General features: G+C 42.5%; 1 long non-coding RNA gene and 1 pseudogene across 1 annotated transcript in view; one reads left to right on the top strand and one right to left on the bottom strand.

Moving 5' to 3' along the window:
• The window catches only part of LOC126234731 (uncharacterized), a 1127504-nt gene that overhangs the window by 319732 nt on the left and 781150 nt on the right, over window positions 1-26622 (bottom strand). The gene's annotated exons all lie outside the window — the stretch shown is intronic.
• Window positions 788-906, top strand: LOC126237998 (5S ribosomal RNA; annotated as a pseudogene).

Here is a 26622-nt window from a genome sequence, read left to right as displayed (position 1 = left end):
AATAATATTGTGCTATAATCGGTAATGAAGTAATGTCTGAGAAAAAATGTGCTCAAATATTCACCCAGACTGTGATATGATTATATTTAAATCGCTGCTCTTTTCAAAAATGAGAGATCGAATGAGACGAATCGATCTATTTAATGTCGACTGCAGCAAACGAAAACCTTTTCATTCGCGACAACCTAAACTGTAAGTAATAAAAGTTGTTTCTGATGTAATATAACACAGTTTCAGCACTGATGCAAAATTTCTTGAAATTAGCCGGCCGGAGTGGCCAAGCGGTTAACGGCGCTACAGTCTGGAACCGCGCGACCGCTACGGTCGCAGGTTCGAATCCTGCCTCGGGCATGGATGTGTGTGATGTCCTTAGGTTAGTTAGGTTTAAGTGGTTCTAAGTTCTAGGGGACTGATGGTCTTAGAAGTTAAGTCCCATAGTGCTCAGAGTCATTCTTGAAATGATCCGAATCTTTTATCACCCTGTTTTCAATAATGTATTTACTTTATCAGTTTTCTTCATGTGGCTTTCGAATTTAGTTCCTTGTTTGCAAATTAATCAAAAATGGTTCAAATAACTGAGCACTATGGGACTTAACATCTGAGGTCATCAGTCCTCTAGAACTAAGAACTACTTAAACCTAACTAACCTAAGGACATCACACACATCTACGCCCGAGGCAGGAATCGAACCTGCGTCTGTAGCAGTCGCTCGGTTCCGGACTGAAGCGCCTAGAACCGCTCGGCCACCGTGGCCGGCTGCAAATTAACCCCAGCTTCAGCATCATGTGCCAATGGCCCTGCCGCAGTGGTAGCACAGGTTCCCGTCAGATCACCGAAATTAAGCGCTATCGGGCTAGGCTAGCACTTAGATGGGTCACCATACGAGTCTACCGGGTGCTGTTGGCAAATGGGGTGCATTTAGCCCTTGTGAGGCCAACTGAGCAGCTACTTGACTGAGAAGTGACCGCACCGGTCACGAAATCTGACAACTACCGGGAGAGCGGTGTACTCACCAAATGCCTCCCTATCCTCAACCTGTGACGCCTCCCGTCTGTCGATGACACGGTGGCCAGTTGGTACCGTTGGGCCATCATGATCTGTCTGTATTGTCTTTTTCATTATCGTATATTGGAAGTAAGAACCACCTCTTATTTGCAGTCACGTAATAGGTTTTGTGGCGAACAGCTTCCATCAATAATCCTGCAAAGCATCATAAGAGAAGACTTCTCATCTTACTTCGACAAGTTTTCAGAAAAGTAATTTGAAGCAACTGATGTATTTCAGTCGAACGAGGAGGTCAAATGCATTTCTTCTCACAATCAGTTTCACTCAAAAGACAATGTACAAAGTACACTACTGGCCATTAAAATTGCTACATCAAGAAGAACTGCAGATGATAAATGGGTATTCATTGGACAAATATATTATACTACAACTGACATGTGATTACATATTCACGCAATTTGGGTGCATAGATCCTGAGAAATCAGTACCCAGAACAACCACCTCTGGCCGTAATAACGGCCTTGAGACGCCTGGGCATTGAGTCAAATAGAGCTTGGATGGCGTGTACATGTACAGCTGCCCATGCAGCTTCAACACGATACCACAGTTCACCAAGAGTAGTGACTGGCGTATTGTGACGAGCCAGTTGCTCGGCCACCATTAACCAGACTTTTTCAATTGGTGAGAGATCTGGAGAATGTGCTGTCCAGAACTGTGTCCAGAAAGGCCCGTACAGGACCTGCAACATGCGGTCGTGTATTATCCTGCTGAAATGTAGGGTTTCGCAAGGATCGAATGAAGGGTAGAGCCACGGGTCGTAACACATCTGAAATGTAACGTCCTCTGTTCAAAGTGCCGTCAAGGCGAACAAGAGGTGACCGAGACGTGTAAACAATGGCACCCTATACCACCACGCCGCGTGATACGCCAGTAGGGCGATGACGAATACACGCTTCCAACGTGCGTTCACCGCGATGTCGCCAAACACGGATGCCACCATCATGATGCTGATCGCAGGCGCTCCTATCTGTGATAAAATGTTAAGGGTAACCGCAGCCATGGTCTCCGAGCTGATAGTCCATGCTGCTGCAAACGTCGTCGAACTGTTCGTGCAGATGGTTGTTATCTTGCAAACGTCCCCATCTGTTGACTCAGGGATCGAGACGTGGTTGCACGATCCTTTAGGCCATGCGGATAAGATGCCTGTCATCTCGACTGCTAGTGATACGAGGCCGTTGGGATCCAGCACGACTTTCTGTATTACCCTCCTGAACCCACCGATTCCATATTCTGCTAACGGTCATTGGATCTCGTCCAACGTGAGCAGCAATGTCGCGATACGATAAACCGCAATCGCGATGGGGTACAATCCAACATTTATCTAAGCCTAAAACGTGATGGTACGCATTTCTCCTCTTTACACGAGGCATCACAACAACGTTTCACCAGGCAACGCCTGTCAACTGCTGTTTGTGTACGAGAAAACGGTTGGAAACTTTCCTCATGTCAGCACTTTGTAGGTGTCGCCACCGGCGCCAACCTTGTGTGAATGATCTGTAAAACTAATCATTTGCATATCACAGCATATTCTTCCTGTAGGTTAAATTTCGCGTCTGTAGCACGTCATCTTCGTGGTGTAGCAATTTTAAATGCCAGTAGTGTAACTCATTGAAACTTAGATAAAGATGTATCAATAACTTTCATAATATCTTGTTAAAGGAAATCTAATTACTTTTGTAACCTCTTAATCAAACGAAATCGCTTGATGTATACCTTTTTACTATTTTCTTATCTCCTTATTTTTCGAATTTTTCTTTTTGTATGCTTTTATCCTTTTCTATAGCTGTCAATCCGGTTCAATTTTTGTACGTACTCAAGTATATACACTGTTTATCATCAACGTAGTGTAAATGTTCACAGTACTTAATTTGAACCATTAAACATGTCGTAATAGTGATGCAAGGCTTGTTAGACTCCATGGCAAGACATTGTTGTTTATTCGCGGGACCGAAATAAACAATGATTATTCAACGTGTTTACTATTAACATCTCATTCATATGAGCTCCTTGACTTGTTCTCTAGAGCAAACAAGTAAAAGCTAAGTATATAACTGATACTGTCAATTTGAAATTCTGTATTATTACATGAGGCTCGAGTTAATGCCAGTTGTAGTGAACGATGAGTTAAAAATAATAAGATTTCTAAGAAGCAAATTGCTTTAAACATTCAGAATTGTAAAATTTCGTACCTGATGAAACGAAGAAAACTCATAATCTTGTGACTAAAATATCTATGAGCACAATGGAATCTCTGCATCCCTACAAATACCTTGACGTAACAGTTTGTTGGGATATGAAATGGGACGTCACATAGGCGCAGTCGTAGGTAAAGCAGGTGCCAGACTTCGGGCATTGGTCGAGTACTAGAGAACTGCAATCAGTCTGTAAAATAGAGTGGTCACAAGACACTCCCGAGACTCACTTTAGAATATTGCTAAAGTGGGTGGTACTGGCTCAAAATACGGCTGACACGGTACTTTGAACGTATACAGAGAAGGGCATGACAAATGGGCACCCGTTTCTTCACACATAGGCGAGTGTCACGGGGATGCTGAAAGAACACAACTGGCAGACGCTTGAAGAGAGACGCAAACTAACCCTGAAAGCCGACTTTTTAAATTTCAACAACCAACTTTAAGCGATGAATGTAGAAAAGTGCTACAACCTTCTAGCTGTCGCCCCCATGGCGATCGCGAAGTCACTTTTTTCTGTTTTCGGTTCACGTTATATTGACGATACATCTAACAATAAGTACAACAATACAAAGTTAGCGTAACATTAACTCTCACAATGGAACAATAAATTGATTTTTTACGTAGAAATGTAAGTTCTTAACTTAAATATTAAAAGTTGAAACGCATTTTCCTAACCGCGGTGATTTCATACGAGTACTTCGGCCACATCAGCTTATAATTCAAACTTGTATATCAGCTCCTTTTAAATATTTCTCTGTCAAATTGTGTTTATCTGCATTGAATCAGTAGAGTAAGGGGTTACAATTGCAACCATTATCCTATACAGTTTCTCTTATGCCACCGACTTAGTCGGCAATTTCGTTTTTATTATTGAGTTAAACTTTTTCACGATGATGACGAAAGAAAGAATACTTTTGCAAACGTTATCTAAAAACTAAGTAGGTTTACTGTTCGATCTAAATTCAACACTTACAGACCTGCTAATTTCTTAGTAAGAAGGCCAGACAGACAAACATATTTAATTATTAATTTTATGCTGTAAAAATTTCACATATTTTGAGTTAAAATTTGCACAAAAATCACTTTCACGTTTTTTAAGTGCAGGAACAAGGAGGGATTTTAATATTCATGGGTCGTTTCAGCCCAGATCTCGACCGGCGCGGATGCACTGTAGCTTAGGTGGCTTTTTAGGCCAGTTTGAGGTTGTTTTCCTGACTTGTTATACCGCAATACTCCTATATAAATTTCATGGTCTCGACTTCACCTGCACCAGGGTGGTACGTTGTAAACAGCTTTTGCTTACACCCTGCGTATTTACACATTCAGAGTAGCTTATTACAAATTAAACTCCAGAAGATTAAAATATGTACACTGCTGGCCACCGTAAATGCAACACCAAGAAAGACAAGAGGTAGCACAACAAAATTTATTTTGTAGGTAACATGTTGACCAAGTATCAGATGATTACGTTTACAGACGTCTGTGACATGTGGTTCCTGCCAGAATCAGTAGCCAGAGTAGCCGCCATTGTTGGAGATCACCGCTGCCACACGTCTCGGCATTGAGTCAAAGAGACGTTGGATGTGTTCCTGGGGTACAGCAGCCCAAGCAGCTTCCACACGTTGCCAAAGATCATCTGGTGTGGCAGCTGGGGATGTAATCTGGGTCACTCGTTGAGCAACCATGGACCACATGTTTTCTATCGGCGAAAGATCCGGAGATCGAGCCGGCCAGGGAAGCAATTCAACCTGGTTATTGACGAAGAACCTTTGGACAATGCGTGCCTCGTGTGGTCGCGCATTATCCTGTTGAAATATGGCTGTGGCCGAGCCCTGAAGGTAAGGAAGGACAACTGGCTCCAGCACCTCGGATATGTAGCGTCGGCTATTTAAAGTACCGGCAATGCGTACTAGAGGCGTGCGAGAGTAATATCCAATACCGCCCCATACCATAATACCCGGTGCAAGACCAGTGTGGCGGTGCATAATGCAGCTCTCCAGCATCCTCTCTCCACGGTGTCTCCACACTCGAATCCGACCATCGTGGTGCTGCAGACAGAAGCGTGCCTCGTCAGTAAAGAAAACGTCATTCCATTCTGCCGTCCACATCCGTCTGTCATCACACCATTGGCGACGGAGACGTCTGTGGTTCTGCGTCAATGGTAGACGAAGCAATGGACGTCTAGCGGACAGACCACTCTGCTGTAAACGGCGTCGTATGGTACGCGCAGACACTGGATGATGCGTTACAGACGCAATGTGCTGTGCTATGGTTCGGGATGTCACTGAGCGATCCGTCACTGCCATGCGCACAATTTGCCTATCAGCACGTGCAGTGGTGCACCGAGGTCAATGCGATCGACCACGTCGGTCCGTCGTACCCTACTGCATCCAACGGTCACATATCCGCATTACAGTTTTTTGGTTTTGTCCAACACGACTAGCGATTTCTCTGTATGATAATCCACAATCTCGGTAAGCCACTATCCTTCCTCTGTCGAACTCGGATACTTGATCAAACGATGTTCGCTGTTGTCTACGAGGCATAACTGATCGTCTTGTGAAACAACCACAAGGTAAACACACGTGCCGAACGTACACTCGTCGAAATCGCCAAGCCTTAAATGGCGCTATGAGGTGGCGCCAAAGGCGGGCGTGATGTGCGTCTGCGCTGAAATTCTAATCAGTTGCATATCTCATCGCTGCAAACCCATGGTGTAAATTTCACTTGATTCGAATGTTTCCTTCAGGGTGTTGCATTTACGGTGGCCAGCAGTGTATGTTGTGTTCACGTGATATAAAATTCATGTCGAACTGTAAGTACTGATTAGCCTAGGAAATATGCGCCATGGCAACACCGTATCTGTTAGTCACCATGCAAATGGCAACCATTAGCTATTCCGAAAGAACGGACACCACACATACAACTAAGGTGAGGCTGGCGAATGATCCCTTCAGTGCAGATGCAAGCCACCCTCGAACTCTTTCGGGAATCGGCGAAACTCCGCGAGCAGCATGGGTAACGCGCAGGAGCACTACGTCAGTAATGTATGAGTAAGTTGAGAATTTGTGTCTGACAAGGGGCATTCGTGGCAGTTGCGATAACCACTCTGTCCGTATGGAGGAAGAAGCGATAGAGGAACTCAAAGTACCGTCCGCCACACACCGTCACGTGGCTTGCGGAGTATGGACGTAGATATAGATGCCTCGGTGGCCGCCGCCGGCACGGTAGCTCAGCGTGTTCGGTCAGAGGGTTAGCTACCCTCTGTAGTAAAAAACTGAGTGAGTGGGTCAACGAACAAACCGAACGGGTGTCACGGACGCCCGCCCAGAACAAATTCAAACAACAATATAGAATAAAAAATGAGATAAACAAAAGAAACAAAAAAGTGGTCAGACCATATAGAGCTAGAGACCTGGGTTCAAATCCTGGTCTGGAATAAATTTTGAATTTTGCTCACTTATTTCAATCAATGCCCACTAGCAGCCACTACGTTTTGTAATTCCTTCGTATCATCATCAGCTATTTATTACAACATTATTGCGCGGTTTCAGGCTTGAGGAACAGTCCTACGTTATTAAACGGTTAAAACAGTCTCTAGTTCACCAGATTCCAGTTGCATGTTCCCTATCTAATAGCATCCGGGAGCAACAGAACTCTGATTTTCAGTGTTTCGTATAGCTACGAACAGAACTTAAAAATTTAAAGTGCTGTCCTAATCTGCTCATTAAGGGTTAGAATCTTACGTTAAACATTTAATATTAAAGCTAGAAAATGTGTACGAGGGCTATTCGGAAGGTAAGAAACGATCGGCCGCGGAATGGAAATCACTGCGAAAATCCGCTGAAGCTTTGCACATATGTGTTGCGCAGTGTCACTAGTATGCCCATAGATAGCTTCACATTGCTCTTCCCAGTTCTGAGCGCCAGAAAACGGTGTTTCCCGACAAGTATAGGTGCCTGCCGAGAGATTTCGCCTGATATCATGCAACCCCGCGTAATGTAACACTCTTGCAGTGCCTTCTTCATGACAGTTCTCGGCCGCACACAGCAGGGCAATAAGGACGCTCTTGCAGCGTTTTCGACGGGAAAGCTTTGATCATCCACCGCACAGCCCATATTTGCTCGCTCCGATTTTCTTCTCTCTCACATGAACCGCTGGCAGTGAAGACAACGTTTTAGCGAGCTACAGACCAGCGTAGAAAATTGGCGGAAAGTGCAGGAGGCTGCCTTCTACGACGACAGTATAAGGAAGTTGGTACAACGCTATGAAAGATGTCAAATCCGGAGCGTCGACTGTGTGGAGAAGTAACTGGAAGGTTAGTTAACTGTTGCAAACAAAACAGTTTCGATTTTTGCTGTGTTTTCATTTCGGGACCGATTGTTCCTTACTTTCCGAATAGTGTAATTCACGACACCCAAATTACCCAGAATATGTTTGTCTGGTATTTAAGAATAAGAGCACTTTCACATATAATTTCAGATCTTTTCAAAACTTTCTGTCATCAACACCACCATTCCAGCCCCCCCTCCCTTATAAATAAACACAAAATAATGAAAAAAAAGTTGATCGGATACTCTAGTTTTACTCTTTGTGCAGTGAAACTTCAGCATCAAGGACGAAGTATCATTTACTCCACTTTTACTACTACGTCTATTTGCAGCTCATTTTCGTGACAATATCCACGTATATTTCATAAATGTACATGTGCAGTTACATCCTCTCACATACCTCGGGACATATGGCGACACAAAAATTGAGACGCTAGAAAGACTGTTCTTAAAACGGAACGCAAATTAGTCAGACTACACTCATCCCGTGTTTGATAATAAGAGAACTAAGTGTCTTCAAACAAACTTTAAACGTAATTTCAAATCTTTTCCAAACTTATTCTCCCTTACAGCCCAAAAAATATTTATATAAAAAAGCTCGACTCTTTGAAGTACCGGGTGGGGGTTACTGGTAGCCTGTAAATCGGTACAGGGTTAGGGGTACCCAATTCTTTTGGCATAGGAGATTGAGCTATCTTCAAGGTGCTGTAGCAGCGTCATACCTGCACCTAAACCGACCGTAAAATGCACACGCTTTACGGCAAAGAGCGAGGAACATAAAGCGGTACACATAAAGCAGTCCGATTAAGGAGCGAAGTGCTAATTCCCCAACAGACAACACAGTGAGAACACCATAAGTACGCTGTAAAACCGTGCAAACTGGCTACAGTTTGACACGCAATTTCGCGAACCTCCGCCATTCCTTGCTGAGAAGTTTACGCCGAAGTAAAGTAAACGCCGTGTGTGAGGGCTTTTCCACCAATATATCCAACAGAAGGTTGGATGTGATAGTCGGAGTCAAAAAGGTCATGTGCGGATAAATGTGTAAAGTTTCGGACGATAGGCGTGACAAGTCAATTTAATGAAGACTTGCTGACTTTATAAAGAGAAAACTAATGGACAAGCAATACCAATGTTGTGATGAAAAACGGAGTGAATAAACATCAGGACAGTTTCTTATCATTTGTGGAGGTATATAAAGCCTCAGAAAATTAAAGATGAGATAACAGAATGTCGAAGGAAAATACCTTTTAGCCGTCTAAATTTCCAGTTGTTACTTTATTGAGCAACCAGTTTCGCCGATGTATTACGCCATCTTCAGGCCCTCCGATGATGAATATATCGCCGAAACTGGTTGCTTGGTAAACTAACAATTGGAAATTTAGACAGCTGAAAGGTGTTTTGACTCGACGTTCTGTACTGAACAGCCGAGGTAGGGAAACAATCTGTGTAAAGATGGACTTACAGAGACTAGATGGTATAACATGTTCGTAAACCTTAGCAAATTAATACTAAATTATACAGACAGGCGAATAATCTTCATGATGCCGTGAACCCAAATGGTAGTAATAAAAGTGTAATATGATGAATGACAAGTTCTCATTAAGAGCAGGACAAGGTACGGTTGGAATTTTTCACAGCTTTTGTTCAGTTTGTACAGAGGGAGGAAAATAAAACTGGCAAGTGAAGTATTTCATGCACCTAAAGTTATCACCCCCACTTACATCATCCACCCCAATTGCAGATTTTTTATTTTCAAGTGCTCTTTTTTGTATTGCCGGTCTGCATTTCACATCCTCTGCAATTCACCCGTCGTCGGTTATTTTGCTATCCACGTAACACAACTCACATTTTACTTACTGATGCACTTCTTTAAGCTAATTCTCTCAGATATTTTTATTTGTTCTCCTTGAATTTCGATCCCTTTCCAAATTTCTCCTGGGCACTCTTCCACAGCTTGCTCAGCATATTCATGCAGTAACTTTAGGCATATGCTACAAATGTGTCTTACTCTCTGCTCAACTACTGCTTCCCTTTCTTGTCTTTTGACTCATAACTGCAATTTCGTCTCTGTACAAGTTGTAGACAACTCAACAATCACTTAGACGAGTATTCTGTAAGCCACTTCTTTCGAGGATGCAATACATTTTTGTAATATCCGTCCAATAATCGTTGCCTCACATCCGCATTCCTTACAGTTAGTTTATGTGTTCATTCAACTTTAGGTCACTCTGTAGGGCTACTCGTATATACATATTTTAAGGTCTCTGGTGCCGTATTGCAAAAAGTATAAGTTACTGGTGCCGGATCTATAGTTTCACCTCCTCACGGCGTAATAAATAATACATTCATTACCGGGCATGCAGCCACGCGAATTTAATCTGTTCCACTGAATTTAAACTGACACTCAGAAAGAGTTTTGAAAGGTTAGGGTTTAACATCCCGGCGGCATCGAAGTCATTGGAGACAGAGCACAAAGATGGGAAAGAGAATAGGCCGTGTTCTTTAAAACGAACCAGCACAGCATTTGCCTATCAAAAGCCTGAACAACCACCTTTCTAGCGCGGACCAATGCGAGATGTGTAGGAATAGAGCCAACGAGGTTCTGGAAGGTGGCGACGGGGATGTGGAGCCGTATTGACTCCAGTGCCACGCCCGGATGCTCTACATTTCTCAGCTGAGGTTCCACGGTGCGTACAGCTCGATCTAGGTGGTGCCACAGATTTTCGACTAGGTTTAAAACCGGGGAGTTTCATGGTCAGGAATCATAGGCATACAGTGCGAGTTCTGTGACACATTCTACTGACCTGCTGATACTTGTCATCATGCCGAGGGAAAAAGAAAACTGCATGTAGTTGTGGACATGGTCAGAGTAACCGTTTTTCAGACCTATTTGTGTGATTATATATATTTCTTCTCTAACACATTCTGGGCTTAGGACAAGTATAGCTAACGTTGACGGGAAGAAGGCACACTTATATACGTGTACCTGGCACATTTATACACTGAACAGCCAAAGAAACTGGCACACCTGCCTAATATCATGTAGGACCCCGCGAGCACGCAGAAGTGCCGCAACACGACGTGGCGCGGTCTCGATTGATGTCTGAAATAGTGCTGGAGGTAACCCTGCAGGGCTGTCCGTAAATTCGTAAGAGTACGAGGGCTGGAGATCTCTTCTGCACAGCAAGATACAAGGCATCCCAGATATGCTCAATTGTGTTCATGCCTGAGGAGTTTGGTGGACAGCGGAAGTGTTTATAAAGTGTTTATACTCAGAGGAGTGTTCCTGGAGCCACTCTGTAGCAATTCTGGATGTGTGGGTTGTCGTATTCTGCTGCTGGAATTGTCCAGTCCGTCGAAATGCACAAAGGACATGAATAAATGCAGGTGATCATACACGATGCTTAAGTACGTGTCGTATCTAGACGTATCAGGGGTCCCATATTACTCCAACTGCATATGCCCCACAGCATTACAGAGCCTCTACCAGCTTGAACAGTGCCCTGCTGACATGCAGGGTCCAATAATTCATGAGGTTGTCACCATATCCGTACACGTCCATCCGCACGATATAATTTAAAATTAGACTCGTCCGACCAGGCAACATGTTTCCAGTCATCAACAGTCCAATGTCGGTGCTGACTGTGTCCAGTTGAGGTGTAAAGCTTTACATCGTGCAGTCATTAAGGGTACACGAGTGGGCGTTCGGCTCGGAAAGCTGGGTGGGTGCAGTGTGCTTATTTCTTTATTAATTGATGCCCTAATTCAGTGCGCTGCTACATACGTGGCTGAGAATCCTACTTATTTGTTTTTAATAAGCTTCTAGTACTCTCTTGGAAACGCCATCAGTTCCAATTTTACATTTGAGGAAATTTGTTATTTTCCTAATTTCAGCTGGAGAGATGGGCTAAATTACGGTTTTTATCAAACTGGAGAGGTGCTGCGTCTTCCACATACAGCCTTTCATTTTCTAATGAACAGCTGAATCCTATTTCCTCTAAACCATTTAAATATTTTCTACTTCTTACTTTTTGTTAACAAACTTTTCACTGAATACAGTCTTCCTGAGCTCTTGGTTACTCTGTTTCCCTTTTGACAGTATTCCAAACTGTTTTGTTTTTATTATCAGAGGAGCTAACCTCATACATAATCATATACTTCTGAACTTCTCAATAACTTATCTTAATCCAGCGAAGTAGTTCCCACTATTTATGGTTAATTACACTTTGTAGCTATAATATACATTCCTCTTCTCTGTTTACAAAATTTTTTATCCCTTTAGTAGGCCATGGGCTTTTAGATGGTTTCTTACAATTATGTTTCACTGTTTATGTAGGGAAACTGTTTCAAATATAATCACGAAGATATTATGAACGATGTTCAATTTTGAATTAACATCAGGTTCCCCATACACCTCATTCCAGTCTACATGTGAGACGTTTTTTCTAAAATTTGCAATTCTTAGATCTCTAATTGAATGTCCTATCTTGGAGGACTGTTTTGCATTATGATATGCAGCTATGTCATATACTGCAACATCATGATAAGAAAGACAATTCTTAAGAGGAAAAGTTTTTATTTGATTTAATTTATCTCAGCCCATAAAAACATTATCTATCAGTATGGTTGCTGCACTACCTGAGTAAGGAAATCAGTAACTGATGTTTAATTTAACGACCCAGAAAAATCTACATCGAAATCCCCACAAAGTACAATTTGCCTCACTCTGACTAAACTCACAACGAAGAATCCAAGTATTTCAGAAATGGTTGAAAATTTCCCAATGGGCACCTATACACAACTACAATTATAAACGTCTCATCATTTTGTTTAAGCCCACAGATACAAGCTTCTATATGTTATTCTACACAAAATTTTTAGTTTTAAAATTTTTCACACTATGATAAATTTTAACATATATGGCAACTACACCTCTTCCCATAGCGTCTCCACCTACATTTATCTTTTCCATGTCTGTGATTATATAATGTTCAGACAGGCGTAGTACATTTAGTCCACCCTCATTTCTTAAATCTTCTAAACAAACAAGAAGCTCATCTACTTTATTTTTCTATCCCCTGATATTCTGACGCAATGTACTAACATTGTTTTCCACCGTACCTTCATGAGAATACTGTGATATTTTAACATCTCTAGCAATTTTTTGTGTGAGATCATTAAGCTTCATTTTATACAGTGTTGAGTCATTGGATACTGATCTTAGCCATAAAAGAGGTACTCCCTCTAGGTTCACTGTCCCCCACCACCATCACCTTACAATGACTTTAATACCTTCCTGCTATGCACTCAACATTTTAGTACCCAGTTTCTTTCACTTCATGTGTCATAGATTCCTCTGTCACCAATTTGGAAGCAGCATGCAGTATGGAAATATATTTCTGATTTTTGTAGGCAGGCTTGGTAAGTTCTTAAGGACTCATAAAATTTTCGCTGCTATCACCCCTTCTCATAGTGTACATGCCACACACAAACCTAATATTATTTTCATTATATTCACTATTTTCTGTCTTACAAGTCTTCCATGCCTTCTCTTAAAAACTTTGGAGGTCGATCTTGGCATTCCTTTGCTCAGAAACAAGAAACACACGTATTATGTTATTACTACAGGAAACAACTGAATACGAGGCAACAAATAATTTGTCCAATAGCTGAAAGCTCAATCCAATGGAAAAAAGTGTCCCTAGGTTTACCGATCCAAAGAACAGAAGTCACAGAAGAACAACTGAGTGTGTTTCACTCTGCAAGCTGCCATTTAGACATAGATTGCACATCTACATTGCTACAAAGCATACTTTAAACCATGATAATTACCGATTAAAACAAATTACAATTTCATCAGTTGGAGGGTACCTTCTTGCCGTAAGAATAACCGCTGTAGTTTCTTGAAGAATCCTTGGGAGAGCTATACAATCTGCTAAATACGTAGCGCGAGAGAGTCGCAACAAGACTGGAAACCCAGAATATGAGTGGAAGTGGGTACTGCGCCTTCCATTTTGGACCTACGTAGATCAAACATAAACGATTAGCTATAAAAAATAATACATGAGTAGTGGCAGTGCTCAGTGGATTCATTTAGACAAATCTGGTCCGTAATCACGAGCGGATATGGCGATGTTATCGGAAATTAAGGTGTCCTCGGTAATCGAAATATACGGGCCAGGCAGCTGGAGGAAATTAAAGGGTGGACTGACTTATGACGCAGCCTTCCGGCACGTAGCAGTAGTCCCAGGATTTACGTACCGAGCGGAATTCGCATTCCAACTAATGGCCTTTCGCCAGCGTGGCGGGCCACTGAGTGGAGCTAGTCCGCATCTAAATACGTTATGGGTAACAACATTTATACCTTTGTATGAAGAACGGAATTAAGCCTGAAACAAAACTTCGATTGAAGACAGCATTAATTGTTGTGGTTATACAATACTAGACGGAAGGTCTTTCTTTAAGTCAGGCATTGGTTCAAATGCCTCTGAGCACTATGGGACTTAACGTCTGAGGTCATCAGTCCCCTGGAACTTAGAACTTCTTAAACCTAACTAACCTAAGGACATCACACACATCCATGCCCGAGGCAGGATTCGAACCTGCGACCGTAGCGGTCGCGCGGTTCCAGACTGAAGAGCCTAGAACCGCTCGGCCACTCCGGCCGGCTAAGTCAGGCATTGTTAACGACATCTGCTAGGGAAGGTCGGGATGTACAATTATAAAACACATGGTGATAAGAATATACTTTCATTTATATCTTTTGTATTGTTCTACTTTTTGCATTTCGTTTGTTTAAAGTTTTGAAGCATAGGACATGAAGTGGTAATATGAAAAAAAGTCGTTTTCATTATAAAAATGTTTTAACTGGACCATCATTATTTATAAACATGAAACTAAAGTAAGCACTAATAATTTATTTTAAGTACTAAGCTTGTCCATCTGAAGGAAGTCAACTGAAATTAGCAGAAATTCGTAATAAAGTTATTACGTTAATGTCTTGAATACAATAATCCTAAACTGAAATATTGGTTTAACCTATAGTGAAATATCTATCACATGTAAGGTAAAGATGGGTACAGATCTTATGGGGCCAACCGACACAAATATGGCTTTGTATTCACTCTTCCTCAAAGGTTGCATTGATCGTACAAGATTCCCGTTCTGTACAAAAGTATTATTTCCAAAATAAGGTTTCATTCTCACCCCGTTGTTCTTTCGTAAATCTTTAAATCTATCACCTAATTTACCTTTTGTAACTGAATATTTCTAACGTCCCCGTCATTTCAACAAGTAGCTTTTTCTATGTCTTCCTTCAATGTTATCTTCATCTTGACTTATTCATCGTGACTTTGTCATATTTTTCTCTTAGAGGTGAAAATACCATTTAAGATTTAATCCAGTTTGATCCATATTTTGTATCTCTGCACGTAATTCAGTAAACAGGAAGTGTGAACGCGTTCAATAAATACATTTTTGTGTTTTATTAAACCACATGACTCATTTTGGGGACGTGTGGGTCTATCGTCAGGTGTAATTCGTTTTGATATCTACACTATTTACTTCTGCTTTACAGACTGGGTAAATAAGTACTCTGATATGACGCTCTGCACAGACAAGACGGATTGCTGACGTAGCTACTTAGATCTGAAGATCTTTGAGAGTGACTGAAATGTGCAACTGCAACTGAGACCGTAGAATAATTGAGAATGGTCTTTACGTATAAATCAACATTTGCTTACATTAAATCGTTAAAATCGTTCTCCCTGAATATTATAGTAATTATTTAATTGATTCTCATCATAGTTTCTGTCCTTAGATTCGCGAATTTCTAAAGTTAACAATTAACCATCTGAGAACGGGAACATACAATTCGCACCACCTTGCTCAAGAGCATAAGTAAACAACACAAACCACTTTGCAGCTGATGACGGACCCACAGCGTCAGAAATAATTCGTGTAATTCAATAAGAAACGAATTATGACTGAAGACATTATTCATACCTCCTGCGTACACGCTACGGTTGCAGGTTCGAATCCTGCCTCGGGCATGGATGTGTGTGGTGTCCTTAGGTTAGTTAGGTTTAAGTAGTTCTAAGTTCTAGGGGACTGATGACCTCAGAAGTTAATTCCCATAGCGCTCAGAGCCATTTGAACCTCCTGCGTATAAAGATATGAGTTATGCTTTCTGTTTGGTCAGGTACAACTCGAATTGGCTTTGTCCAATACAACACCAACGTACCGCTGTGGCAATTTAATACTTCCATTGTTACTTCAAGGGGAAGATGTGGACACAGCCTACAGTACGGAGAACAATATTCATCTTTAAAGATACAATACAATGTAATATTACTTTACGAAACACCCAACAATAAATTCCCAGTAGCCTAAAATTACATCGTGCCACGATCTTCTGCACCTAGGGAGGGCAAAGCTAAACACGCCCTCTTCGTCGGCAAACCTGCTTCGATCTCTTCATCACCAAAATTTTATATCTCCTATAACGCCGTATCAGTGTTTTTTTTTTTTCTACGTGCTTCCTCTACCAAACGCTTTACTAACCACCTCTCCTCTCATATACCTCGAACTTCTCGTGAATCCTATTACTTTCCGTAAATCACAAAATCAAAGACCCGTTATCTCCTCAATAATCTCAAACTTCTCGCTGCTGAGACGACAACTTCTACATCCACATCTGCATCTACATCTACACACACTTGATGGAGGCTACTTCTGGTACTGTTGCGTTGGCAGAAGAGCCAACACCGTGTTACGAGAGGAGGCCGAAATGCACGCGTTTTAGCTCACGCAGGCTGGCGTGAGGAGGGAAGAACTATACTGACGTGAGGTCTGGAACATGGCAAGGAATGAGAATTCAGAAAGCGCACGTAATTAGTTTGATACTTAACTTTAATCTATTAATGGTGAACGTCGCTCTTGACGGTACACGATTCACAATATTATCTGTTCGGAATACATTCATAGTAACTGAATATGGCGCCTTACTAGGTCGTAGCAAATGACGTAGCTGAAGGCTATGCTAAGCTGTCGTCTCTGCAACTGAGAGCGTATGCACGCAGTGAACCATCGCTAGCAAAGTCGGCTGTACAGCTGGGGCGAGTGCTAGGACGTCTCTCTAGACTAGACCTGCTGTGTGGCGGCGCTCGGTCTGCAATCACTGATAGTGGCGACGCGCGGGTCCGACTTCTACTAACGGACCGCGGCGGATTTAAAGGCTACCACCTAGCAAGTGTGGTGTCTGGCGGTGACACCACAGGTACCACTATCAATCTGTCTCCTGCCCTCTTCCATTCGTTACTTGTGCGCTGAAAGAACAACTGTAGGTAAGCTAAAACGTTTATTCATTATGGACGAGGAACACTGCGACTGTGATGAATAAACGTTTGTTCAAATTACTGCCACCAGTCACCTTTTGTTTTGTTGTTTAATTTTTTAATATTCCTTTACGGGTTCCGAACCACCTAGCGATTCATCATCAGGTGATACAAAACTGTCTGCAGCAGTGTGGGAGTCATGTAGAGTGATTAGTAGCCGTTGGTTCGTTGCTGGCGAACACAGTATTGTGGAAAACATAATGAATGTCTTTCGGTGACGTTAATTAACGTTGGTGTACATAGTATTCTTGAAAATGTAATGAATGTTTCCAGTAAATGAATGTTTTCCCTAATGGAATAATAAAAAATTGAAGACTGCTTGCAGTAATTTCAAGAAACCTTTTAGCGATAAACTTCCGCACGAGTTTAATTTTGTTTGTTTTATAGCTGGAAGGAATATGTTGGCCGACTCTTCTTGGAATATACATTCCAAGAATTTTTTACAGTACGCTTATCCCCGATGCATAACGACTCTTCCGCATCGTCTGCCACTGGAGTTGTTTCAGCATGTTCACACTCTCAAGCTTATTAAATGATTCCGAGACGAAATACTATGGTCGCACATCTCTGTCTCTTCCATTACTCCAACGTGCTGTTTTGTTTGTGGAAACTACGTTAATTTTTACAAGGGTTACTCACTTTCTACAAGAAAGTTACAATGCGTTTGTATAAAAAATGTTCCATTATTCCACAACAGTTTGTACTCAGTTATACAAATCTTTATGTATCTGCTTCTTTCCGAAAACCCTTCTTCGTAACGGGAGTAGCCTGCTTTTTATTTGCAATCACTTGTTTTCTTCCGTCTCTCAACGATCTACGGTAAACTACTACTCTAAGAGCAACAAGTTTTTTCCAATAATCTCTACAGAATCTCAAAGGTTTCTCATCGCGTGACGATATCTTCTAGTTGTTGAGCGATTGTAATTAATTATCTACTCCGCAGTAACTTAATTTAAAATCTGCATTTTCGGCTTTCGTACTTCGCTTTGAAAGGAGGGACCTAATTACAGTATTCGGCAGCGAAATAATTTCGGAAGGCCGAATTATGTTTTTCTACAATTCCCTCTGCCATCCCGGTATCGGTGAAAATGTGCTCACTGAGTGTCAGAATAGATGATTTGATCCACTTATTGACTTAACAAAAAAATACTTTTTGGGATTTTTGAATAGACTGATTGGCAAAATTTTACTTTCATATTCACTGAATGCTTCTCAAATTCCTCTCGTTATGCTCATTTTGGCTTCGTTCAGCTCTTGTTTCTGAACAAGCCTTCCACGTCGCTTAAATCTGTGCTACAGCTTCATCTGATTTGGTAGGTGTTGAAGTACGGCGGGCCTTTCCCATACCTCACGACGTAGCTCGGCACCTACTAGTGTAAGGCGTATTGACAATGTTTTTTAATTCTGCAACTTTCTGCTTCTCATAGATGTCCTCAGGACTGAGTACACTATGTTGACTGCTTAGACTGTAATTCATAGCATGCCACTCTCGCTAAGTAAACACATTTTAAATTAAAAGGAAGGTCAGCGTTGGCGCTAATATTGATGACTTATTGATAGCAAAATCGATTTTCAATCACATAGTAATCATCCTTAGTGCTGTGGTGTAGAAATTAAACTCATAGGCACTGGTATCATGTTATTATCAGCAACCAAAACTGAGAAACGATCACAATAACAGATCAGATAATAACTTGATACCAGTGCCTATGAGTTTAATTTGTACACCACAGCACTGAAGAAGATCACTATGTGATTGGAAATCGATTTTGCTATCAATAAACCATCAATATTACGGCCAACGCTGACCTTCCTTTTTAATTTAACATATATGGTAGTTGTGCACACAGCACTCCATGGAGTCGCCAACCAATAAACATATTTCTTTCTGAACATGCCGCTATGACATTTCTGCAAGTCACCAACGCCCTCTTCCGCACTGATCAGCCAGAACATTATGACAAGCTACCTAATAGTCGCTATGTCCACCTCTGGCACCGTTAACAACTGCGACGAGTTGTGGAATGGAAGCAATGACACCTTGGTAGGTCGCTGGAGGGAGATGACACCATATCTGCACACAGACGTCACCGAATTCCCCTAAATTTCGGATAGAGGGTGAAGAGCTTTACACCATGTTCAGTCACATCCCAGGAGTGTCGGCTGCATATCTGGCGAGTTGCTGGGACATCATATCAATTGGAACTCGCCACTGTGTTTCTCGAACCACTCAACCACAGTCCTGGCTTTGTGACAAGGCACATTATCTTTTTGAAAAATGCCACTTCCATCGGGAAACATGATCGTCATGAATGGATGTACATGGCTGTACATATCTGCACACAGACGTCACCGAATTCCCCTAAATTTCGGATAGAGGGTGAAGAGCTTTACACCATGTTCAGTCACATCCCAGGAGTGTCGGCTGCATATCTGGCGAGTTGCTGGGACATCATATCAATTGGAACTCGCCACTGTGTTTCTCGAACCACTCAACCACAGTCCTGGCTTTGTGACAAGGCACATTATCTTTTTGAAAAATGCCACTTCCATCGGGAAACATGATCGTCATGAATGGATGTACATGGCTGTACATATCTGCACACAGACGTCACCGAATTCCCCTAAATTTCGGATAGAGGGTGAAGAGCTTTACACCATGTTCAGTCACATCCCAGGAGTGTCGGCTGCATATCTGGCGAGTTGCTGGGACATCATATCAATTGGAACTCGCCACTGTGTTTCTCGAACCACTCAACCACAGTCCTGGCTTTGTGACAAGGCACATTATCTTTTTGAAAAATGCCACTTCCATCGGGAAACATGATCGTCATGAATGGATGTACATGGCTGTACATATCTGCACACAGACGTCACCGAATTCCCCTAAATTTCGGATAGAGGGTGAAGAGCTTTACACCATGTTCAGTCACATCCCAGGAGTGTCGGCTGCATATCTGGCGAGTTGCTGGGACATCATATCAATTGGAACTCGCCACTGTGTTTCTCGAACCGCTCAACCACAGTCCTGGCTTTGTGACAAGGCACATTATCTTTTTGAAAAATGCCACTTCCATCGGGAAACATGATCGTCATGAATGGATGTACATGGCTGTACATATCTGCACACAGACGTCACCGAATTCCCCTAAATTTCGGATAGAGGGTGAAGAGCTTTACACCATGTTCAGTCACATCCCAGGAGTGTCGGCTGCATATCTGGCGAGTTGCTGGGACATCATATCAATTGGAACTCGCCACTGTGTTTCTCGAACCACTCAACCACAGTCCTGGCTTTGTGACAAGGCACATTATCTTTTTGAAAAATGCCACTTCCATCGGGAAACATGATCGTCATGAATGGATGTACATGGCTGTACATATCTGCACACAGACGTCACCGAATTCCCCTAAATTTCGGATAGAGGGTGAAGAGCTTTACACCATGTTCAGTCACATCCCAGGAGTGTCGGCTGCATATCTGGCGAGTTGCTGGGACATCATATCAATTGGAACTCGCCACTGTGTTTCTCGAACCGCTCAACCACAGTCCTGGCTTTGTGACAAGGCACATTATCTTTTTGAAAAATGCCACTTCCATCGGGAAACATGATCGTCATGAATGGATGTACGTGGTCTGCAACCAGTGTACGACAGTCCTTGTCCGTCATGGAGCTTTGAACGAGCTCCACTGGACCTGCGGATTCCGACGTGAATGTTCCCAAGAGCGTAACGGATCGCCGCCAGCTTGTCTTCGTCCCGCAGTACACGTGTCAAGGAGCTGCCACATGGAAGACGACAGATGCGCGCACTCTCATCGGCTTGATGAAGAAGGAATTGGGATTTATCAGACCATGCGATGCTCTGCCACTTAGCCAACATCCAGGGCCGATGGTCACGTGCCCAATTAAATCGTAGTTGCCGATGTCGTTGTGTTAATATAGGCACATGCATAGGTCGTCAGCTGCGGATCCTCACCGTCAGGACTGATTGGTGCACTCTTTCTTCAGACACAGTTCGCCGCCTGTCCTGTTTTACCAGTCTGCCCAGCCTACAACGTCCGACATCTATAATGAAGGGTGGCTGCCCAACCCCTACAACGTCTCGACGTGGTTTCACCTTGGTTTCACCACGTGTTGAAGACACTAACCACAGCACTCCTCGGTCACCCGACAATTCGTGTAGTTTCCGAAACGCTCGTGCCGAACCTCTGGCCATCATAATGTGTCCTCGCTCAGACTCCGACAGATCGCGCGTTTTCCCCACTCTGCACGCGCACGTCACGCATCTTGATACCACATGCACAGTACGTGTGTCTGACTAGCAGTCATTCCTCGCCAGATGACACTGCTATCACCTGGAGGGCTTTATATCGATGGTAGGTCGGTGGTCATAATGTTCTGTCTCATCAGTGTATATGAAATTATATGTAGGTGGTCTGACGTGTCGGTTCAGTAAGTACTTGAAATGTTTCTCAGAAAAAGTATTCAATACCGTCTCATACAAATCCATGTCTCTGGCAGCAGTTTTAACCTCAAGATTCCCCCTGTCCACAGATGCTACCATAAAAACATAGGAATTATAGGTGCACGTGTGACGTCACATAATTTTAAGAAGTGCCCTTGCCGCCTGATTACGATCATGTAATCGAAATGGATAGTATAGCAAAACTCTTAATTACAGGCTGTAGTGATCAGGAATGTGTTTCTTTTGAATAAACTCATTATTTCCATAACTACAGCAGAAAGCCACATTTTATGTATTTTTCTTTATGCCAATCCGCGTTTCGGACTATCGCTGATCTTCAGTTGGCTTAATAGATATTTGAGTCTTAACTAAGTACATCGATAAAACATCAACAGCAAACCGACTGCTGCAGCTTCGCTGCGCAGAATAACAGTTCTTTAACTATATATTCCGTGAGTCGTAGTTCTACGATGTGTTACTGGTTAGGTGTATTTACTTTCAACTCTCCTTGAAGTTATTCCGATTTTCGGTTGTATAAACGTCCAAAAATACTTTTTCACTTGTATCTTGCACATAAAAGCCCATTAACCGCTATGTTGCCGTCTGACATCTTCCTTTACTTCCGAAGATTATGACTATGGCCAAAGTTATATTTTCGTTACTCGTTGTGTTTACTAAGTCAATGTATTAGTGATGTTTGGTTAAAATAAACTGAATATAGTACAAATAAAAATGTCGTTGTTATGGTCTTAAGTCCAGAGACTGGTTTGATGCAGCTCTCAATGCCACTCTATCCTGTGCAAGCTTCTTCAGCTCCCAGTACCTACTGCAACCTACATCCTTCTGAATCTGCTTAGTGTATTCATCTCTTGGTCTCCCTCTACGATTTTTACCCTCCACGCTGCCCTCCAATAATAAATTGGTGAGTCCTCAGAATATGCCCTACCAACCGATCCCTTCTTCCAATCAAGTTGTGCCACAAATTTCTCTTCTCTCCAATTCTGTTCAATACCTCCTCATTAGTTATGTGATCGACCCATCTAATCTTCAGCATTCTTCTGTAGCACCACATTTCCAAAGCTTCTATTCTCTTCTTCTCTAAACTATTTATCGCCCATGTTTCACCTCCATACAAATACTTTCAGAAACGACTTCCTGACACTTAAATCTATACTCGATGTTAACAAATTTCTCTTCTTCAGAAACGATTTCCATGCCATTGCAAGTCTAAATTTTATGTCCTCCCTACTTCGACCATCATCAGTTATTTTGTTCCCCAAATAGCAAAACTCATTTACTACTTTAAGCGTCTCATTTCCTAATCTAATTCCCGCAGCATCACCCGATTTAATTCGAGTGCATTCCATTACCCTCATTTCGCTTTTGTTGATGATCATCCTATATCCTCCTTTCAAGATACTGTCCATTCCGTTCAACTGCTCTTCCAAGTCCTCTGCTGGTAGAGTTTTGTTAGGCCTGGCTCTCCCAAGGCTATCAGTAGTTCTAATGGAATATTGTCTACTCCAGGGGCCTTGTTTCCACTTAGACAAATAAAAATAACATACTACATTTTGTACAAAAGAAATAATGTTACATATTTTACTTCATAGTTGGAATGACTTACCAGTGATAAAGACAGAACGACTGATTTACGTGCGTACAAAAGAAATAATGTTACATATTTTACTTCATAGTTGGAATGACTTACCAGTGATAAAGACAGAACGACTGATTTACGTGCCCTGGTTTTCCTCAAACAGTAGAGAATGTATGTCCTTGATCACACTGACATTTCCGACTCTGGTTCCCAATGTTGGCACCAATAAAAGTATTTATCTTGAAGAAGAGGCGCAACAATCTTTCGTTAATCCCTTGTCAATTAGAAAATCCTCCGACGGACCGGACTTTGCTTTTATTATTTTTATAAAGCTGTTTCATTGCATTGACATAAGTTGCAGAAACGTTTTTGTTTGCATTGATTCCTGTAAGTTATAATTAAAATGCTATTATAAATCTTCATCAGCATAGTAAATACTATATGTAACTCCCTCCCATACGGTGTTTTTTTCTGGTAGTTGTTTGAATTTGAGGCACAGTGAATTTTCTATGTACAATCCACCTACACCCATTTTACTCTTCCAAATCTTCTATTTGCTGTAGCATCCTATCTTTGTGATTCATCCGTACAGCTAGCTGCGAAAGTAAAGTAGAAAAAATCTTAAGTACGAAAGGTTTAGAAATACTTGAACAATATGTTGCATCGATTTCCTTCATTTTAACGTTTCGTTCGAGTTCGAATGGGAATGTAATCCCTCGTTGATGGAATAAAATAATTTAGTTTTGCAGAAAAATAATTTACGTGTCCTGTTGCATACATGTAGGATCGCTGAAGGAAGGCGTGCCTCCTGGAGTAATCTAATTAGAAAAAATTGTGTTTGAAGAAGTTAAAGAAAACATGAAAAAAAGGTATGGATTAAATCAAATCTCAGCGCTTGGAATAACTTTTACAGATGTAGCTTTGACGACAACAGATAAAACAGCGAGTATGCTTCAGCACTAATTAGATTAAACTCACACTATGGACTTAATAGCTATATATGACAGCAAATGTTTACAAAACTGTGTGCTAGGTAATCTTTTGTTACACAATGAGCGTTTCTGAAGGGCTGTGGACGTAAACAGCATCGGACATATTCCTGACCACAGCGGTTATAGCATTGCACGACCATTTGTCATTAAATCTCTTAAAACTACAATAAAAACCAAGCTACCACCCGCAGAAATTTTCTTTCTCTCTCGTTGTGATTTAAAAACTTCATAGCATAACTCATAGGTAGAAACACTTTATATTCGTCATAATAACTTTATTTTCTTCGCAAATCGTATTTACAGAATGCTCATGGTTGGTTGATAATCGGCGCACCTGGAGGATCAGTGAGCACCAGCAGCAGCGAGTACTGTTTGTATAAAGCGTTTATTTTGCATTTTGTTTACGACCTTCCACTAAGGAAGGGATTCTATTAGTGTTTATCTGCTCTGCATAGTAACTAACAGTTCTTGATAAAACTTTACGTAGTTTTCGTGTTAGATTTCCTAGTGTTTTCTTGATCGTCTAGAACAGAAAGCGCCCAAAAACCGTCTTTTGTTTGTTCCGCGGCAGTTAGCCACTAGTCACTTGAATCAGCAGTTGTCTTGTGACAGCCAGAGCGAGAGCACCAGCAGCAGCGAGTACTGTTTGTATAAAGCGTTTATTTTGCATTTTGTTTACGACCTTCCACTAAGGAAGGGATTCTATTTGTGTTTATCTGCTCTGCATAGAAACTAACAGTTCTTGATCGTTAGGAGAGAAACTTATTTTGTACTTATTTGCTGCGCTTAGCTTTTAAATAGTTTTTCTGGGAAAACCTAGCGTAGTTTTCGCGTCTCGTATTTCAGTGAGTGTTTCTTGATTATCAGAGTAGCTCATCAGAAGATTATCTTGGGAATTTGTCACCGTATAGAGTAGGGTAAACATAGTCATGTGTAGGGACTGTGGTTGTTGTGAGCGGACGCAAGGAGAATTGGCCACTCTTCGGGGGCAGGTAGAGGCTTTGTCTGTTAGGCTCATCGAGCTCGAGGCGCAGGCGTCGGCTCGTAGTGGCGTTGGGGCAACTGTGGTGAGACCTATGCCTACTTCGGTGGCCTTGGAATCACATGGAACCCCTGATGTCGCTGCGTCTTCCGGCAGTGAGCATCTTACCGGTCAGCCATCACTCCAGGGTGAATGGCGGACAGTGGTGGGCTCGCGCGTGCCTGGCCGAAAGGCGAAGGTGGGATCTGGCCGCGTGGCAGCTGCCTTACCCCTTTCCAACAGGTACGGGGTGCTTCCTAGTGGTGATGACATCGTTTCCGAGCCACCACAGGATGCCTCGCCTGTTGGGCCAGTGGCCGATTCTCCGGCAAGGTCCCGACAGTCACAGAGGGCGGGCCTATTAGTTATAGGGAGCTCCAACGTTAGGCGGGTTATGGAGCCCCTCAGGAAAATAGCGGGTAGGTCGGGGAAGAATGCCAGTGTGCACTCGGTGTGCTTGCCGGGGGGTTTCGTCCGTAATGTGGAGGAGGCGCTTCCGGCAGCTATTGAACGCACTGGGTGTGACCGGCTGCAGATAGTAGCACATGTCGGAACGAATGACGCCTGCCGCTTGGGTTCTGAGGCCATCCTTGGTTCCTTCCGGCGGCTGGCTGATTTGGTGAAGACAACCAGCATCGCACGCGGAGTGCAAGCTGAGCTTAATATCTGCAGCATAGTGCCCAGAGTCGATCGCGGTCCTCTGGTTTGGAGCCGTGTGGAGGGTCTAAACCAGAGGCTCAGACGACTCTGCGACTATAATGGATGCAAATTCATCGACCTCCGTTATTGGGTGGAGAACTGTAGGGCCCCCCTAGACAGGTCAGGCGTGCACTACACACCGGAAGCAGCTACTAGGGTAGCAGAGTACGTGTGGCGTGCACACGGGGGTTTTTTAGGTTAGAGGGACCCCCCCTTGGGCGAAACGATAAAATACCTGACGGCTTACCAGAGAGAACATCAGCATCGTTGATAAAGAACGTCCGTCCTCAGAGACCAAAAACAGGAAAAGTTAACGTAATATTGGTAAACTGCAGGAGTATCCAGGGCAAGGTTCCTGAATTAGTATCGCTTATTGAAGGAAATAGTGCGCATATAGTATTAGGAACGGAAAGTTGGTTAAAACCGGAAGTGAACAGTAACGAAATCCTAGACACAGAATGGAATATATACCGCAAGGATAGGATAAACGCCAATGGTGGAGGAGTATTTATAGCAGTAAAGAATTCAATAATATCCAGTGAAGTTATTAGCGAATGCGAATGTGAAATAATCTGGGTTAAGTTAAGTATCAAAGGTGGGTCAGATATGATAGTCGGATGCTTCTATAGACCACCTGCATCAGCAACCGTAGTAGTTGAGCGCCTCAGAGAGAACCTGCAGAACGTCGTGAAGAAGTTTCGTGATCATACTATTGTAATAGGGGGAGACTTCAATCTACCAGGTATAGAATGGGATAGTCACACAATCAGAACTGGAGCCAGGGACAGAGACTCTTGTGACATTATCCTGACTGCCTTGTCCGAGAATTACTTCGAGCAGATAGTTAGAGAACCAAC

The sequence above is a fragment of the Schistocerca nitens genome, chromosome 2 (genome assembly GCF_023898315.1).
Source record: "Schistocerca nitens isolate TAMUIC-IGC-003100 chromosome 2, iqSchNite1.1, whole genome shotgun sequence".
NCBI classification, from domain to species: Eukaryota; Metazoa; Arthropoda; class Insecta; order Orthoptera; family Acrididae; genus Schistocerca; species Schistocerca nitens.
This window is presented reverse-complemented; position numbering and strand designations above follow the sequence as displayed.